The sequence below is a fragment of the Pteronotus mesoamericanus genome, unplaced genomic scaffold, assembly GCF_021234165.1.
Source record: "Pteronotus mesoamericanus isolate MK-2021 breed Mesoamerican mustached bat unplaced genomic scaffold, CSHL_Meso_final contig_66, whole genome shotgun sequence".
Classification (NCBI taxonomy): Eukaryota; Metazoa; Chordata; class Mammalia; order Chiroptera; family Mormoopidae; genus Pteronotus; species Pteronotus mesoamericanus.
Genome location: NW_026555230.1, coordinates 1,950,404 through 1,968,202, shown reverse-complemented (window position 1 = coordinate 1,968,202; position 17,799 = coordinate 1,950,404). Strand labels below are relative to the sequence as shown.

Genomic DNA, 17,799 nt, shown 5'->3' with positions numbered 1-17,799 from the left:
GCAGAAGTGAGCCTAGGTGAACCCAGCAGAAGGGCCACCAGCATACCTGTAAACTCATGACTAAGATTTGGGTGATTCATTAATACCCCTGGGTAGCTGAAATAGTTAATGATCAAAAATAGGCACACAGTTAAAGACATTATTGTATATCTATACATTGAAATGCTAAAATGTCCTTTGAAATGCTGATCTAGATTATGCATATACAGTTGTGGGAAAAGTAGATTTACAGTTGTTTGTATAAAAAAACAGAGGTTATGTTTAATAATAAATGATAATACAAGAATAAACTTTGTATTTGCATACCCACAACTGTAAACCCACTTTTGCCCACCCCTATATTAACATGGGACTGCGCTCACTATGTATTTCAAGTAATGAAATATTATAAATAAATATGTATAATATATCTAAATGTATAATTAAGATGAGCCATATGCAGTTGTTGATATTCAACCATTTTTAACCTACCAAAACAACAATTTCCTGTGATTTAACTAACTCGTATTGATAGAATCAGGGCAGGAAGGCCCCACAGCAAAATGTTAACTGTGGCTGTATTTGGGTGGTGAGTATAGACCTGTTTTTGTTTTTGTTTTTGTTTTTGTGGTTCACCTTTATTTTCTAAATCTTGTATATCAAACATGTATTTCTTATTTTAATATTAGGGGAAAACAAAATAAAACTCTTCTTTATATAAAATGCTAAAGAATCATGGGAGCACTATGACTAGGTGAGGAAACTGAGCTGGGGTGGAAGAAGGGATGAATTGAGGCCTGGAGCCAGGTCTCCTATTAGCCTGGGATTTAGGTTTGCTGCCTATGACTCAGGTCAAGTTCACACAAGTTCAGAGCAAAGCAAAAAGAAGCCAAGAGCAGAGGCTTCTTCTAAATTGGGTGGCTGGCTGTGGCACTGGGCTCACTCTTTGGGACGGCTTCCCAGAGCTTTGTTAATCATTGCCTTTTATCCTAAGTGGCACTGTCAGCTTCAATCCTCCTCAGACAAAGATCAAGGAGGGAGAGCCAGCCTGCCCCTCAGGTGGCTTGGGCAAGTGTAGGAGGAGCAGCCCGAGTCCATGGCCTCCTACCTATGATGAAGCCAACTACTCAGATGGCTGCCTCTCTCTTTGAACTGGAACATTTCGGGGGCAGGAGAGGGAGTGTCTTACCTTTGTAGGGAGCCTTGGAGATCATCTGGTACCATCCCTGCAGGATTCAGGACTCTCCCCAGCAGAAGCCCTTCTCAGCTCCCCCTGACAAATTCCTCACTCTCTGCCTGTCTAGCCGCAGGCCTGTGATGATGGGGAGGGGGCTCCCTACTCTCAGAGGCACCAATCCCATCTGGCAGTGATCAATAAAAAGTCCATTCTTACTGGGAATCCCAAATAAGCTCAACCCTCTCCCTGTCAGAATCTCCTCTTCACTTTGGATACATTAGCTTTTCCTTTGGGTGTGCAGCCCTCAGCAGCAGTTTTTTTTTTTTTTCCTAAGTGGAATACCCTCCTCAAAAAATTTACAAATCTTCATTGACCGCATGGTATATTCCAAACATGGGTCTTGGTGTTGTGATGCATATATGCTATTTCTTTTAATTTTTGAAACAACCCAGTGAAAGTGGTATTTATGTCTATATTTTACAAATGGAGAAACTAAGGCCCATGGAGCAGGAATGCCCAAAGTAACATACTAGGAGGTGGCAGAGCTGGGATTTGACCTTGGTCTCTCCTTTCAAACCACTGTATTATATAGCTGCTTCCATTTCATTGATTGATACCTGGCTTCATTTGACAAGGAATTTGAGACAGCTTAGAATATCAACAATTAGATAAAATAGAAATAGAGGAGCAGGTCTAGAGAAAATGCAAACAACAGTAGCAAATCAAAACAAGGTAAAAAAATATAAATATGCATAACATCAGGGTTATAATTGACAGTAAGGGTTGTCTGAACTGCCAGGCTACCAACGTGATAAGGGAAAGGCAATTATTCTAATTCTCATTACCAGTAAGAACTTGTTTAGAGAAAATCATAGCTGGCAAAGAATTATAAAAGCCATTTATGAAGACTTTTGATACTGTCAACTGTTAGCACTTGGCACTTTCCATTAAACACATTTTTGGGTTCTGATGTCAATGATGGGGAAGTTTAACTGTACCTTTATCTCTGTCTCTAAGATACCTGTATCTACATGTAATGGGTACCTGCATTCATGTCTCTAACTGTACCTGTATCTTGTGTCTTTATCTCTACCTTTATTTGTGTTTCCACTTGTACCTGTATGTAAATCTCTATCTGTACCTGTATATACATCTCTATCTGTACCTCAATCTGTTTATCTTTACCTCAATGTGTCTGCACCTATATTTTTGTCTATATCTAACACTATATATGTGATTCTCTCTACACTCATGTCTGGGTTTTTATAAGTATTTGTGTTTTTATCTTTACCTTTATTTGTGTCTGTATCTGTACATGTTTCTGTATCTCCGTCTTTGCCTGTATCTATTTCTATTTCTCTTTCCAAATGTTTGTGTCTTTTCTTTTACCTGTATCTGTCATTATCTGTGTATGTGTGTGTGTGTGTGTGCGTGTGTGTATAAAATTTCTCACTTTACCTCTGTGTCTCAATGTGTACCTGCACTGTGTCTTTATCTATACTTGTATCTGTCCATTCATATCTCTATCTGCGTCTATCTTTAATTGTATTGAATCTCTATCTGCCCCCTGTGTCTGGGTCTCTATCTGTACTTGCATCTTTGTTTCCATCAGTATCTGTATCTGGGTTTATGTTTACTTCTATTTGGACTGTATGTGCACCTGTATCTTTATCTCTAATTGTAGCTGTATCTGTGTTTCTATCTGTACAAGTAGAGGTACCTATATCTGTGTTTCAATCTGTACCTATCTAGGTCTATATAAATACTTGTATTTGTGTCTCTAAGTGTACTTTTATCTGGTTCTCCATTGTACCAATATCAGTGTTTCCTTCTGTACCTATAGTTGTGTCTCTATATACAACTGTATCTATCTGTGTCCCTATCTGCACACATATTTGTCTTTATTTTATCTGTGTGTCTATTTGTAACATAATATCTTTGTCTGTATTTGTTTCTGTGTTGATATCTGCAACTATATCTGTATTTTTATTTGTACCAGTATCTTTCTCATACAGGTAATTATATCTTGGTCTCTATTTGTAACAGCAAATGTGCCTCTATTTGGACCACTATGTGTGTCTCTACCTGCACTTGTATCTGTCCCTATCTGAATCTGAACCTGTGTCTTTATTTAGATATGTGTCTGTATCTCTACCTGTACTGTATCTGTGTTTCTATTTTTACCTGTATCTCTTACCTAACTGTACCTGCATTTTCCTCTCTATAATTACCTGCATCTGCCTCTCTAGCTGCACTAGTGACTGTGTCTCGATCAATACTTACATTTTTGTCTATATGTGTATACGTATCTGTGTCTCTAATTGTATCTGCTTCTGTGTCTCTATCTGTGCTAGTATCTGTCTTTTTATTTGGACCTGTAATCTGTGTCTGTATAAGTACCTGCCACTCCGTCTGTATTAGAACCTGTATGAGAATCTCTACTAGTACCTGTTTGAGTCTCAGTATGTACCTGTATTTAGTTCTCTACCTATACCTGTACCTTGGTCTCTATCCATACCTATGTCCGTTACTCTATAACTATGTTTATCCATGTCTCTATCTGTTATTGTATTTATGTTTTTATACATATCCATATCTGTACCAGTAACTGTTTCTCTATCTGTACCCTATCCTTTTATTTATCTATACCTGTATCTGCTTCTTTATCTATGTTTTATTCTGAATTTCTATAAGAAGTTGTATCTATGTCTCTATTTGTACTTCCATATATGTCTATTTCTATATAATTGTGTCAGTGTCTCTATCTGCACCTGTATCTCTATCTCTATTTATACTTATGTCTGAGTCTCTGTGTGTACATGAAGCTGTGTCTTTATTAGTACCTGATATTTGTGTTTGTACATGGGTCTGTGTCTCTACCTGTATTTGTACTGCTATCTTTATCTGTATCTCTATGTGTATCTGTCAGTATCTGTCTATTACTGTATTTGGTTCTCACTCTATCTATTTCTGCTTTTCTATGCATATCTGTATTGGTGTCTATTGATACATGTGTCTGGTCTCTCTCTGTACTTTTATCTATGTGTCTATCTGCACCTATATATAGATCTTTACCTGTTTCTATATTTGTATCTGTATATGAAATTCTTTTTTAAAATCCTCACCTGAAGGAATTTTTTTTATTGTTTTTAGAGAGAGAGGAAGGGAAAGGTGGGGGACAGAGAGACATTGATGTGAGAGAGAAACACTGATTTAAGAGAGAAACATCAATTGGTTGCCTTATTGTATGTGTCACAACCAGGAATTGAACCTGCAACCTGGGTATGTGCCCTGACCAGGAATCAAACCTGTGACCTTTTGGTCTACGGGACAGCAGTCCACCCAACTGAGCTACACTGTCCAGGGCTATATGTAACTCTTTCTAGGACTCACTTTGTATCTGTATCTTCTTGTGTACCTCTACCTGTTTCTGGATCTCTGTCTTATCCTGTATCCATCTTAACTGGTGTCTATTTTTATCTGTATCTGTGTTTCTGTCTTTATCTGTATCTGTGTCTCTCTCTGCATTGTATAGTCATTTCTATATATACCTGTATCTGTTTCTCTATCTGTACTTGCATCTTTGTCTCCATCTCCACCCCATCTGAGTCTCTATCTGTACTTTTATCTGCATTGCTGTAAGTATCTTTGTTTGTGTCTCTATCTGCACCTGTATATGTGTCTTTACCTGTACCTGTTTCTGCATCTCCATCTTTACCTGTATCTGTTTCTCTATCTGTACCTATATCTGTATCTCTGTAAGTGTCCACATCTTTGTCTGTATCTGAACCTTTATCTGGTTTTCTGTAAGCATCTCTATGTTTGTCTCTATATCTACCTGTGTCTGTATCTATTTCTCTATCTTTACCTCTATTAGATACCTATTAGTATCTATATCTGTGCTACCATCTGTACTTGTTTTCTTGTCTCTACTTCTATCTATATCTGTATTTATATCTGTACCTATGTCTCTCTTTTTATGTGTTCCCATGTATTGGTGTCTATCCGTAACCATTTCTCTTTGTGTACTTGTATCTGTGTCTCTATACGAGGGGGGACCCCAAAAATAAATGTGTAATTTTTTTATTTATTAAAAGTTGTGTATTTATTCTTACATGTTTAAACTTTAGTCACCTTCAAAATACTCTCCATTTGATGCAATACACCAATTGATACCTTTTATTCCACTGCTCAAAACAGTTTTTCCACTTGTTGATTTTGATGTCTTTTAGTGCTTCTGCCATTTTTTTGTTTGTTTGTTTGTTTTGTGAAATCATCACTCTGTTTGCTTTTATCTTCACATGGTGTTTTCCCTCTGTGGATGACTTCTGCCACATCAGTGAAAATGTTTCTCTTTGAGGACTTTTTTTCATCTGGGAAAAAAAATCAACAACAAAAAAAAGTTGCTCAGGGCAAGATCAGGTGAATAGGTAGGGTGAGGCATGAAAGTGATGCTGTTTTTGGTCAAAAACTGCTGAATGCTCAGCACAGTGTGGGCAGGTGTGCTCATAAATCACCCATCATAAAATGGGCAAACATGTTGAAAGAGTCTTCAGAAAAAAATTCGCTGAAGCCAAACGTAGCTTCTCACAACAATGCCAACTGGCACACTGATACAGATGGGTTCCTAGAACACTCACCGAGTGGAGGAAGCCTGTACTACAAGACGCCCACCTTCCAGAAGATAATTCTGCATTTTTTGGGGGTCCCCCCATGTGTACCTGTATCTGTTTGTCTATCTATACTTGTACCTGTGTTTCTATCTGTACCTGTATCTGTGTCAAGAAAACAGAAATGCTCTGACACTTGCAGGACGGGCTATAAAATCTGCTTGTTACCTCTGTTGCTAGTTCCACCATTGTTGCTCATTTTATTAGTTTACTGAGACTGATGTAAGAGGTCACCACAAACTGAGTAGCTTAAAGTTAAATTATTGGCTGAATTTTCTCATAGCTAAAAATCTGAGGTCAGGGATTTGGCAGGGATAGATCCTCCTGAAAGTTGTGATGGAGAGTCAGTTCCATGCATCTCCCCTAGCTTCTAGTGGATTGCTGGAAATATTTGACATTCCTTTGTTTGTGGAATCGTCACTCTGGTGTTTGCGTTTATCTTCACATGGTGTGCTCCCTGTGTGGATGGCTTTGTGTCCAAATTTCCTTTTTTTGTAAGGATGTTAATTATATTAAATTAGGACCCACCCTCATGACTTCATCTTAGCTAATGGCATCTGCATTGACCCAATTTCCAAATAAAGTCACATTTTGGAATCTGGTGGTTAAGGCTTCATATGATTTTTTGGAGAACACAATTCAACACATGACAATCATCCGACTCCTTCATTTCACTGCCAAGTTCATACTATTCCAAGGTTTTTGATTCCATCCTTTAGGTTGGCTTTTCTCTGGGCTCTCATTTGGGCCTGGGACAGCTAGTTGAGATGGCCACTGCCATTATTTAGGGCAACCAAGGCAACACAGAGGACAGGTCTGTGGGGCAAGGATCTGGGGAAAGGTTGGATCTCCGCACAGTGGTGTTCAATATTGAGGAAGTGATGTTTCTTCAGATCTGGAAGTGGAACTTGGGAGGGGAGTCAGTCAGATTGGGTTAGGTGATGCTGCAAAAACAAATGACCCTACAATATCAGTGCTTAAATCAACGAAGATTTGTTTTTTTAATAATTATATTTTATTGATTATGCTATTAGAGTTGTTCCAGTTTTACCCCTTTACCCTTCTCCACCTAGCTCATTGCCCACCCCTTCAGGCAATCCACACACCATTGTCCGTGTCCATGGGTCATTCATATATGTCCTTTGGCTACTCTATTACCTATGCTGTACTTTACATCCTCATGACTGTTATGTAACTACCAATTTGCACTTCTTAATTCCTCATCTCTTTTGTCCATCCCCCAAGCCCCCTTTCATCTGGCAACCATCGAATTGTTCTCTGTATCTATGATTCTGTTTCTGTTCTGCTTATTTTGTCTTCTAGATTCAGTTGTTGATAGACATGTGTTCATTGCCATCTTATTGTTCACATTTTTTATCTTCTTAAAGAAGACCTTTAACATTTCATATAATACTGGTTTGGTGGTGATGAAATTCTTTAGCTTTTTCTTCTCTGGGAAGCTCTTTATCTGTCCTTTGATTCTAAATGATACCTTTGCTGGGTAGAGTAATCTAGGTTGTAGGTCCTTCCTTTTCATTACTTTGAATATTTCTTGCCAATCCTTTCTGGCCTCCAAAGTTTCTTTTGAGAAATCAGCTGACAGTTTTATGGGAGTGTCCTTGTAGGTAACTAACTGCTTTTCTCTTGCTGCTTTTAAGATTCTCTCTTTATCTTTAACCTTTGGCATTTTAATTATGATGTGTCTTGGTGTGGGCCTCTTTGGGTTCATCTGGTTTGGGACTCTCTGACCTTCCTAGACTGTATGTCTACTTCCTTCACCAAGTTAAGGAAGTTTTCTGTCATTATTTTTTCAAGTAGGTTTTCAATTTCTTGCTCTCTCTCCCCTCCTTCCAGTACCACCATTATGAAAATGTTGTTACACTTGGAGTTGTACCAGAGGCTCCTTACACTATCTTGATTTTTTGGATTCTTTTATCTTCTTGCTGTTCTGATTGGTTATTCTTTGATTCCTTACATTTCAAATTGCTGATTTGATTCTTGGCTTTATCTACTCTTCTGTTGATTCCCTGTAAATTGTTCTTTATTTAAATTAGTGTATCCTTCATTTCTGACTGGATTTCTTTTATGTTATTGAGGTCTTCACTAAGTTCGTTGAGCATCCTTATAACCAGTGTTTTGAACTCTGCATCTAGAAGATTGCTTGTCTCCATTTTGTTTAGTTCTTTTTCTGGAGTTTGGTTCTGCTCTTTCATTTGGGCCATGTTTCTTTGCCTACTCGTTTTGGCAGCCTCCCTATGTATATGTATTAGGTAGAGCTGCTATGTCTCCCTGGATTGGTAGAGTGACCTAATGTAGTAGGTATCCTGTAGGGTCCAGTGGCACAGCCTCCTCTATCACCCAAGATGGGTATTCAAGGTGCACCCACTGTATAGGCAGTATACACCTCTTGTTGTAGTTGAGCCTTGATTGCTGTTGCCACATCCAAGGTCAGCCACCCCCTGTGTTCCATCTGGGGTCACACAGCATAAGCTACAAAGTGGTCTGCAGATGTCTGCTACTTGTGCTGGGCTTGGAGGTGCCCTGGTGAGGCCAAGCTGTGGACCAAGGCTGGCTGCTGCTAGTGTCAGGCCTGGAGAAACTTAGCAAGTGGTATGGGGTTCACTGAGGCCAGATGGTGGTTGTTTGAGAGAATTTAGGAAAATCTGAGCCATGAGCCAAAACCAGCTATTTACATGGAAAAGCCACTGGAAACAGCTTTGGTGGGCCTGAAAGTTGGGTAAAGCAGGACCTCAGGAAATAACCAGGGTGGGACAAACCATGTAAGCAAGTTTGATGGAGTCTCACATATGGCATGCAACGGCTGGCTCTGTGGCTCTATGGAAGGAGGGCTTAGAAAAGGAACAATGACCTCTGCCTACCTTTCTGTCTTAGAGAAACCTGCTCTCCAGCTCTTGCCCTGTTGCCAGACAATTCAATTCCTCCCTGTATGTCTCTGATGCCTTTCAATCTGCTATCCCAGCACTGGAGCTCAGAGAGAGTGAATCCAAGTAAGTCTGTGTGTGGGCCCTTTAGGAAGAAGTGCCTAGGAGTCCAGAAGTTTCTGTTTTCTACAGTCTTAATCCCTGCTGGTTTTCACAGCTTGACTATATGGCAGCTTCTCTTCCTGGCACTGAAACCCTGGGCTGCGGGGTCATGGTGTGGTTCTGGGACCCTTCACTCCCGAGATATTTCTCCCAATTTCTACATGCCACACTTGGGTGTGGGACCCACGTGTTCTGCATCTCTGCCCCTCCTACCAATCTCAATGTAATTTCTTCTTTAATTCCATAGTTGTAGGACACCCCTTCAGCTTTATTTCTGATAGTTCAGAATGATGGTTGTTCTATAGTTTAGTTATAATTTTGATTTGGTTGTGTGAGGAGGCAAGCCGCATATACCTATGATGCCATCTTGATGACTGTACCAAAGATTTATTTTTCATTTATGAAACATGTCAATTTCAGGTTAGTTGGAGTATTCTGCTCCATATCATCCTCACTCAGAGCCCAGGCTGAGGGAAGTTCTGTCATCATGATTACTGCCTTTTAAAGTTTTTTTTTTCCTCAGAAATGAGATACCACACTTTTGTTCATACACCATTGGCCAGAGAAGGTCACATGGTCACACCTAAACTCAAGGGATCAGGAAAATTCAATTCTACCATGTGCAATTCAATTCTATCATATACCTGGAAAAAGAATTGGGAATATTTGGAGAACAGCAGGCTTTAGGAAGCCTGGGAGGGGCTTCTTCCCTTTTTCTCCCATGTCTCTTTGTGAGGGTAATTGTATGTCCTGGTCAGCTGAGGCAACTTATACATACTGGTTCAGCTTAAATATTAATGGTGCTCTTTTTTAGTCTTAAAAAGTCCCCGTTTGGATACAGATTCTATAGCCCCCTTCCTCTTTGGTGGCAAGAGATAAAGACAGTTTGTGTGCAGGGAAGTTGATGCTATTAGGAAGGGAGACACCTGGTGGACCAGGTGCAAAAGTGATAAAGCCATTTCTGGTTACATGTTATTCTCTATGTGTCTTTACTTTTTATTACCATTCATCCCTCAAGTGAGTTTTTTTTAGATATCCAATGTAGTCTCAGTTGTCTTCTGGGTGAAGAAAAGGACATGTGTTCAGGGAGCTGAAGGAAAGCACTGTTGTTCAAAGGCTAGCATGGTGGTGGCAATGATGATAAGCAAGTGGCCTCCATGGGAAAGCAAATTATCCAAGTGAGTGTTAGAGGCCTGTGTTGCCTTCTTCTACCCCCAGAAGTCTTTTAGTGATGACCATGGTAGCTCTGAAGTTTTATTTTTAAGGGAGATGGTACATTCTCAAAGGTACCTCTGCAGGTAACACCCATTTGTCTTCCATTTGAAGTTCCCAGCCTGGTAGGAAGCCACTTCCATCCCAGAGCTGTCATCCCAGTACAGAAAGAGCAGAGCTGGCAGGAATAATCTCAGCACATTGTGCCAAATGGAGAATGAGAAATCTGCTCCCCTTGGTCACTAGGAGGTTGTCTTTTTTCTCCTCACACCTTCATGCCTTAGGGTTTTTGCACTTACTCTTCCTTTTGCTTGAAATGTCCTTCCTCTACTCTCCTCATGTCTGGCTTCTGGCTTCTCATCCTTTTGAACTTGGCTATGACCCTTCTTTAAATACATTGACTGTTATTATCCTCTCTCAGTAGATTACTCTTTCCCTCAATCCTCTATCATGGCACCCCATTAATTTCTTTCATGACAATTGCTATGCTTTCTGAGTAATTATTTCTTTGTTAATTTTTCATTTCTCCTCAAGGCCATAAGCCCTATAAGGATAAGAACTATGCCAGTTTTATTCATTGTCTTACACAGCCTAACACAGAGCTGGGCACTTAGTGGTATCTGAATACATATTTGCTGAGTGAATGAATAAATGAATGAATGATTAAATAGGTGAATTATTACATGCATTTGAATTCTATTTCTTAGTATTTGCTCATTTCCTGGCCCTGAACAACAATGTAGGAAGATGAAAATCACTCTGAAAAACAAATTGAGTTTTAGTTCAAAATAGCCATTCCTAGCAAGTCAGACACACAAAACTGAAAATGACCTGGAGGTCATAGTAGAACTCAATAAATATATAGAAACATAATTGGGATATATCAAAGGAGAGTCTTCATCTGAGAATTACAGAAAGACTTTGGAGTATTTACTGATCTTTTCAGTAATATCCGTTACCCATTAATGACAAGTTTTGTGGCCATGAAGATGATGCCAACACAGAGGTGACATGTTTTTGGTCAACCAAAGGTGGCACTATAAAGACAAAGAAGTAGATATGTCTGTTTGTGGGAATGTGATAGTTCTTCTTTGAGAAGACACAAAACACTGAAGCCCTGTCTTGGCTAAATAGAAGTGCAGTATGTATGGCTCCATTTGGTGTGTGCACGTACATACCCACATCTTTGCATACATAGATGAAACTGTTTTCAGGTGACTTTGTGGCAAATAGACCTTTTTCCTGCAAGTAGAATATATTTAGAGGCACTCAGTGCAGGAATTTTTAGCTCTATTTTCAGAAAAAGAAAATGAGTCTCAAAGATGTTAAGTTCATTGTTTAAAGTCATGCCATGAGTATGTATAGAGCAAGCAGGCTGATCTCCCCCACCAGCCTGCTCAGTTTGGACACTCAGTTAGTCATCAGGTGGGGGTTAATGACGAGTTTGTGCTTGAGCAACACTATTGTTGGTGATCCAGATATAAATATACCTGCTTTGTGATCAACTGTGGGAGAGTCTGAATCTCTGGCTGTGGTAAGTAAGGGTATTTGCATTGAAAAAAGCCCTTGGAATCCTGGCTGGTGTGGTTCAATGGACTGAGCGCTGGCCTGTGGATGGAAAGGTTGTTGGTTCAATTCTCAGTCAGGGCACATGCCTGGGTTGTTGGCCAGGTCCCCAGTTGGGGACATGTGAGAGGCAATCAATCGTTGTTTCTCTTGCTCATTGATGTTTTTCTCCCTCTCTTTCTCCCTCCTTTCCCCTCTATCTATAAATAAAATATTTTAAAAAGACCCCCATATAATTTGGAGACTTTCCTCCTCCCATGAGGACTTCCCCCAACCCACCATCCCCTGAGAACTGCTGGATTAGAAGGCACATGGGAAGTGAGTTCTTAAGGAACTTTCATTTAATTAGTTCATTATAAAGGCCACTGGTCATGTTCCCAACTAGAAGTCAGTAATACCCATATTTCTGCAGTTTTCATGATAACTGACAACTAGGAATCCTCAAAGTGACATGTTAGGCTTACAAGATGCTCAAGTGCTTCCTGAGTGATAAAGGGTAGAGGAAGTTCTGTTTGGTGGAGTATTGGTGTTTTACATAATTGGCTTATTTCTCTTCTGGAACAAGTTCACCTTGGCCTGGAGATTTACATCAATTCTCTTTGGCAGACACCGTACTAACCAGAACTATCATCCTATCTGTTGAGCCACTGCAGATATTTTATTGAAAATACATTGTCTTGATCTCATAAGTGTGAGCAAGGCCACCAGATACATGCAAGCAATGAAGGAGGAGGAACAGATGGACTCCCTAGACTTGCCCTCAAGGGTCTTCTGCAGCCACATTCTGAGCATGGTGAATGTGATGATGTCAATGCCATCACCCTGGCCCAGAACAACATCCTAGACTGCTTTGAGAAGACCAGTGAGATGCTAGTGAGCTTCAGCAACCTATCAAGCACCCACTTGCAGCAGATGAGTGAGTCCTTCCTGCACCACATTAAAACCCTGATGGAGATGAAGTAGGACCTGGACAGGATCTTCCACAGGATCAGGGTACTGCAAGGGAAGCTGACCAGGCATGTACCCAGAGGCCTTCAGCCATGTCCTGGAGGCACCTTTCCTGGAGGATGATGATAAAGATCCCATCCCATCTAGCACTATGACCACCATTGCCACCTCGAAATGGAACACAGGCTCCTGTGACACCAGCCCAGGCACCATCTTGCCTTACCTCAGCCCTGGCTTTGAGGGCCTGTCCCACATCCAACTTCACTCCACTGCCATCAATGTCCACAGCCAGACAGATTACAAGGAGATGCTGGGCAAGTATCCCTGTTCTCAAGGTGCTCCAAAGGGTTGCCGGGCCCTCCAGGTGTCTGAGGTGGCATCAGGTAACTCTGCCTCAAAGTGGTCAGTTTTGCCACCCTATTCTGCCATCCAGGGCATACTGGGGGACAAGACTCCCTCTCAGTGGTGTGAAATTCCTGGGGGGTCTGTCATTTCCACTCCTTCCTCACTGAGAGCATCTCTCTCCTTCAGACCCTCTGCCAGGCCAGGGGATGAGCAGCCAGCTGGAGTCTTTGAGCTGGGCATAAGGAAGCTCTTCCAGAGCCAGGCATAAGGTCTACTCTGAACAACACTTAAAACTCCCCAAAGACAAAAGTCAGATGTTCCCTGGTGGACAAGCACTACCATGTCTCAATTCACCCCACCCCACTCCTGCACCTACTAATTCTGGTCTCCCTGCCCCTTCCTCCAATGAAAAGTGTTAAATACTTTTTCCAATCAGTATCTCAAGGAGGTTTCTGAAAGAATTATAAAAAGCAAAACACCATCCACTCAACCCCAAGTGTGATAAGTGCCACGTTTGTTTGACAGAGGTATTGATCCTGAGGGTCTTGAAGACTTCTCCCAGGGCCTCCATGAAGCAAGCTGAGCCACCTTGTAAAACAGAATTTAACGGAATATTTTTGTACTTGATGTTTACAGATGTTGTTGGGAAGTTATCAATAAAAAGGCTCTGTTACTAAAAAGAAAAAAAAAGAAAAGAAAATACATTGTTTTTCCCAAACCTTTCTCACATGTGGACAACTCAGATAGGACTCGATGCTTGAATTCTACCCATCACACAGAAGGCTTTTCTCCTTTAAAAAAGGCTGCCTCAAACTAAAAAGTTTTTGCACAGTAAAGGAAATCATCAACAAAATAAAAAGACAACCGACAGAATGGGAGAACATATTTGCCGATATATCTGATAAGGGGTTAATATCCAAAATTTATAAAGTACTTAGAAAACTCAACACCACAAGATCAAGCAACCCAATTAAAAAATGGGCTAAGTACCTGAATAGACACTTCTTCAAAGAGGATATACAGATGCCCAATAGACATATGAAAAGATGCTTAACATCACTAATCATCAGAGAAATGCAAATTAAAACCACAGTGAGATGCTATGTCACACTGGTGAGAATGGCCACTACCAATAAATTAAAAAACAACAAGTGTTGGTGAGGATGTGGAGAAAGGGGAACTTTTTTGCACTGTTGGTGGTAATGAAGACTGGTGTAGCCACTGTGGAAGGCAGTATGGAGGTACCTCGATAAATCGAATATATATCTGCCTTTTGACCCAGCAATCCCACTTTGGGAATATATCTGAAGGAACCCAAAACACTAATTTGAAAGAACATAAGCACCCCTATGTTCATTGCAGTGTTATTTACAATCACCAAGATATGGAAGAAGGCCAAGTGTCTATCAGTAAATGAGTGGATAAAACTATGGGACATTTTTACAATGGAGTACTACTCGGCCATAAAAAAGGAGAAACTTTTGCCTTTTGTGACAGTATGGATGGACCTGGAGAACATTATGCTAAGTGCAATAAGCCAGTCAGGGAAAGACAAGTACCATATGATTTCACTCATATGTGGAATCTAATCAACAAACTGAACTAACAAGAAAAATGGAGACAGACTCATAGATGGAGAGCAGATGACAGCTGGTGGGAGCTGGGGAGGTTAGGGTATGGAGGGATTGAGCAAAAAGGAAAAAAGACTCATGGACATGGACAACAGCGTGGTGATTGCTGGGGGGAGGGGGGTGTAAGGTAACTAAATGGTAATGGAAAGAAATAAAATGAAGATTAAAAACAAATAAAAAATAAAAATTTTAAAAAGGTAAAAGCAAAGGTTTCTGTTTACTATAAAACCTATTTAGTGAATGGTTTTTACATATGTGTGTGGATCAAGGAACAAGGGTCTAGGGTCCTTTGCCTCCATCCACATTCCCAAAGTGCTCACACTTATGAAATAAAAAAAAGATGAGTGTTTTTCTTTGATTTTTGTGGGGTTATAAAATAAATGTAAATGGAAAAAAACATATATCCTTAAACTACCCATAAGTCCAATATGGAAAACTCACGAGTCAAACTCCAGTGTACTGTTTCTCAGATGCTCTTCAGAATAATAACCCCAATAGTCATGATTCACTTTCACAATCCGATTAAGTGGCACCTCTTCCAGGAAGTCTTTGGCCACTCCCACCTCTGTTTGCTCCCCCATTCCCATATGGATTTGATAGTCATTCACTCATCCATCCATTCATTTGCTAAGTACTTCTTGAGAATCCATTACATGACAGACACTGATCAAGGTGCTGGTAAACAGAAGAGACAGGCACAGACAGACAAAAATCCTGCCCTCATGGAGCTGACGTTCTAGTTGGGGGATATTGACAGTATACAAGATAAAGAAGGGTATTTCATAGTCCTTAGAAAGCATTAAGAGCTATAGATAAAAATAAAGAATGAAGAAGGTCAGCAGGTGCAGATGGTGCAGGTGGTACTGTAATTTTGGACTGTGCCATGCGGCTAAGGGAAGTGTGTTCCAGGCAGGGGGAACAGCATGTGCAAAAGCCCAGAGCAGAAGGGTGCTTGGGTGTCTGAGGATTAGCGAGGAGGCCCATGGTCCTCGAATGGCATGAGTGAAGGTAGAGCTGGAGGGTAGGAAATCACAGAGCAATTTCCTTTATTTTACCATGAAATGCTCCTATTGCAGTGCTAGCATACCTTAACATTATTGCTAGCATTATTAATTGGATTCCCTGGGGAACAGAGTCAAAGGTGAAGTATAACATGTACTCAGAATCAACACTTGGGCAAAAGATTGTGTACCTTTTTTTACAGGGGTTGCCACAAAATAATTGGAAACAATAATACAATGTATCATAACATTTTATTGTTATAAATATATATCATATTCTATACTGCATAATCATAAAATTCAGGTGGTAAGTACCTCAACACATTAACAAAAATGGAACATATTTTGGGCCAGAAAGAAATGTCAATATACTCTAAAATGTAAAAATAGATTTTTGCTTTCAGCAATAGCAGGCTAGGTTGTTTCAGTTAAATTCTCCAGCTGAGAACAACTAGAAAGCTAGAAAAAAAGCATTAAGATAATCTATCTGAGAACTTTATGGGGATACCAAGGCAGGGAGAACTTATAGGACCAATATCTGAAAGACAAGGGAAACCTAGAGAGCAGAGCCTCGCACTTGGCCCTTTTTCCCTAGAGGAGAAGTGCCAATTCTTGAAAGCCACAAGTGAGATGATGATAAATTTTGTAAATTTAGGGTGTCAGGGGGACAAAATTAGAATTCAGGATCCACTAAAGAGGAGCCCTGGTAATTTCTTACCATCCCCAAGGTTTTGGGATGGGATCCTAAAGGGCTACATTATAAGAGTAAGCATTAACCAAAACTAGATTAACCCTTAAAAGGTCTGAAGATCAGTTTAAAATCATCTCAGTCCTTATTTGATTAAGCTAATCTGTTCCTAAACTAGTTGTCTGCCAGGAACAAAACTGAGATGAAATATATCACTAACCTAAGCTTCAAAAAATCATATCTTTAAATTTTTTTATGAAAAATATTTAGCACTTAGTAAAAAAAAAAATAACTGGTGATGCAAGAAGACAAGATTTATTTATTTATTTATTTATTTTTTTAGTTTCTTTTTTCTTTTTTGTATGATTTGTTGCATTTATTTATTTTTTCTTTTTAAAGTATATATTTTTTTAAATTTACTTTTTAAATACATTTGTCTCTGCCTCCCCCCCACATCTTTCCCTTGCCCCCTCCCACCTTCCCTCCCTCAGCTCTTCCCCTTTGGTTTTGTCCATGAGTCCTTGCTATATGTTCCTTGACTTTCCCCTTCCCTTCCCTTTCCCTGCCCCCCCTTCTCTCTTGTCTCTGTTGATTTCTTTTCCTTTCAGTGTTGCTGGTCATATTTTCCTTGCATCTTTGCATTGTTGGTTAGGTTCCGCTTATAGGTGAGATCATATGGTATTTGTCTTTCGCCCCCTGGCTTATTTCGCTTAGCATGATGCTCTCCAGCTCCATCCATGCTGTTGCAAAGTTTAGTACTTCTTTTTTTCTTTCTGCTGCGTAGTACTCCATTGTGTATATGTACCATAATTTTTTGATCCAATCATCTATTAATGGGCATTTAGGTTGCTTCCAAGACTTGGCTATTGTAAATTGTGCTGCTATGAACATTGGGGTGCATAGGTTCTTTTGTATTGGCATTTTGGTGTTCTCAGGGTATAGTCCCAGCAGTGGAATCGCTGGATCCAAAGGCAGTTCCATTTTCAGCTTTCTGAGGAAATTCCACACTGCTTTCCATAGTGGCTGCACCAGTCTGCATTCCCACCAACAGTGGACTAGGGTTCCCTTTTCTCCACAGCCTCGCCAGCACCTGTTGTTTGTGGATCTGTTTATGATGTCCGCTTTCACCGCTTCTTTTCAACATCGTATTGGAAGTCCTAGCCACAGCGGTCAGACAAGAGAAAGAGATAAAAGGCATCCAAATAGGAAAGGAGGAAGTAAAACTATCATTGTTTGCAGATGACATGACAGTGTACATAGAGAACCCTGTAGACTCTACCAAAAAACTCCTCAACCTAATAAGTGAATTTGGCAAAACAGCAGGATACAAAGTCAACATTCAGAAATCAAAGGCGTTTTTGTACACCAGCAATGCAATAGAAGAAGAAATCAGAAAAAATATACCATTCGATATAGCCCGAAAAAAGATAAAGTACCTAGGGATAAATTTAACCAAAGACAGAAAAGACCTGTATGCAGAAAACTATACAACATTGAAAAAAGAAATTAAGGAAGACAGAAATAAATGGAAGCATATA

The 17,799-nt window shown here is 40.0% G+C and overlaps 1 pseudogene; it reads left to right on the top strand.

The window, feature by feature from the left end:
* Nucleotides 1-12,387: 12,387 nt before the first annotated feature.
* Nucleotides 12,388-13,209, top strand: LOC129077417 (kxDL motif-containing protein 1-like; annotated as a pseudogene).
* The last annotated feature ends 4,590 nt before the right edge of the window (nucleotides 13,210-17,799 follow it).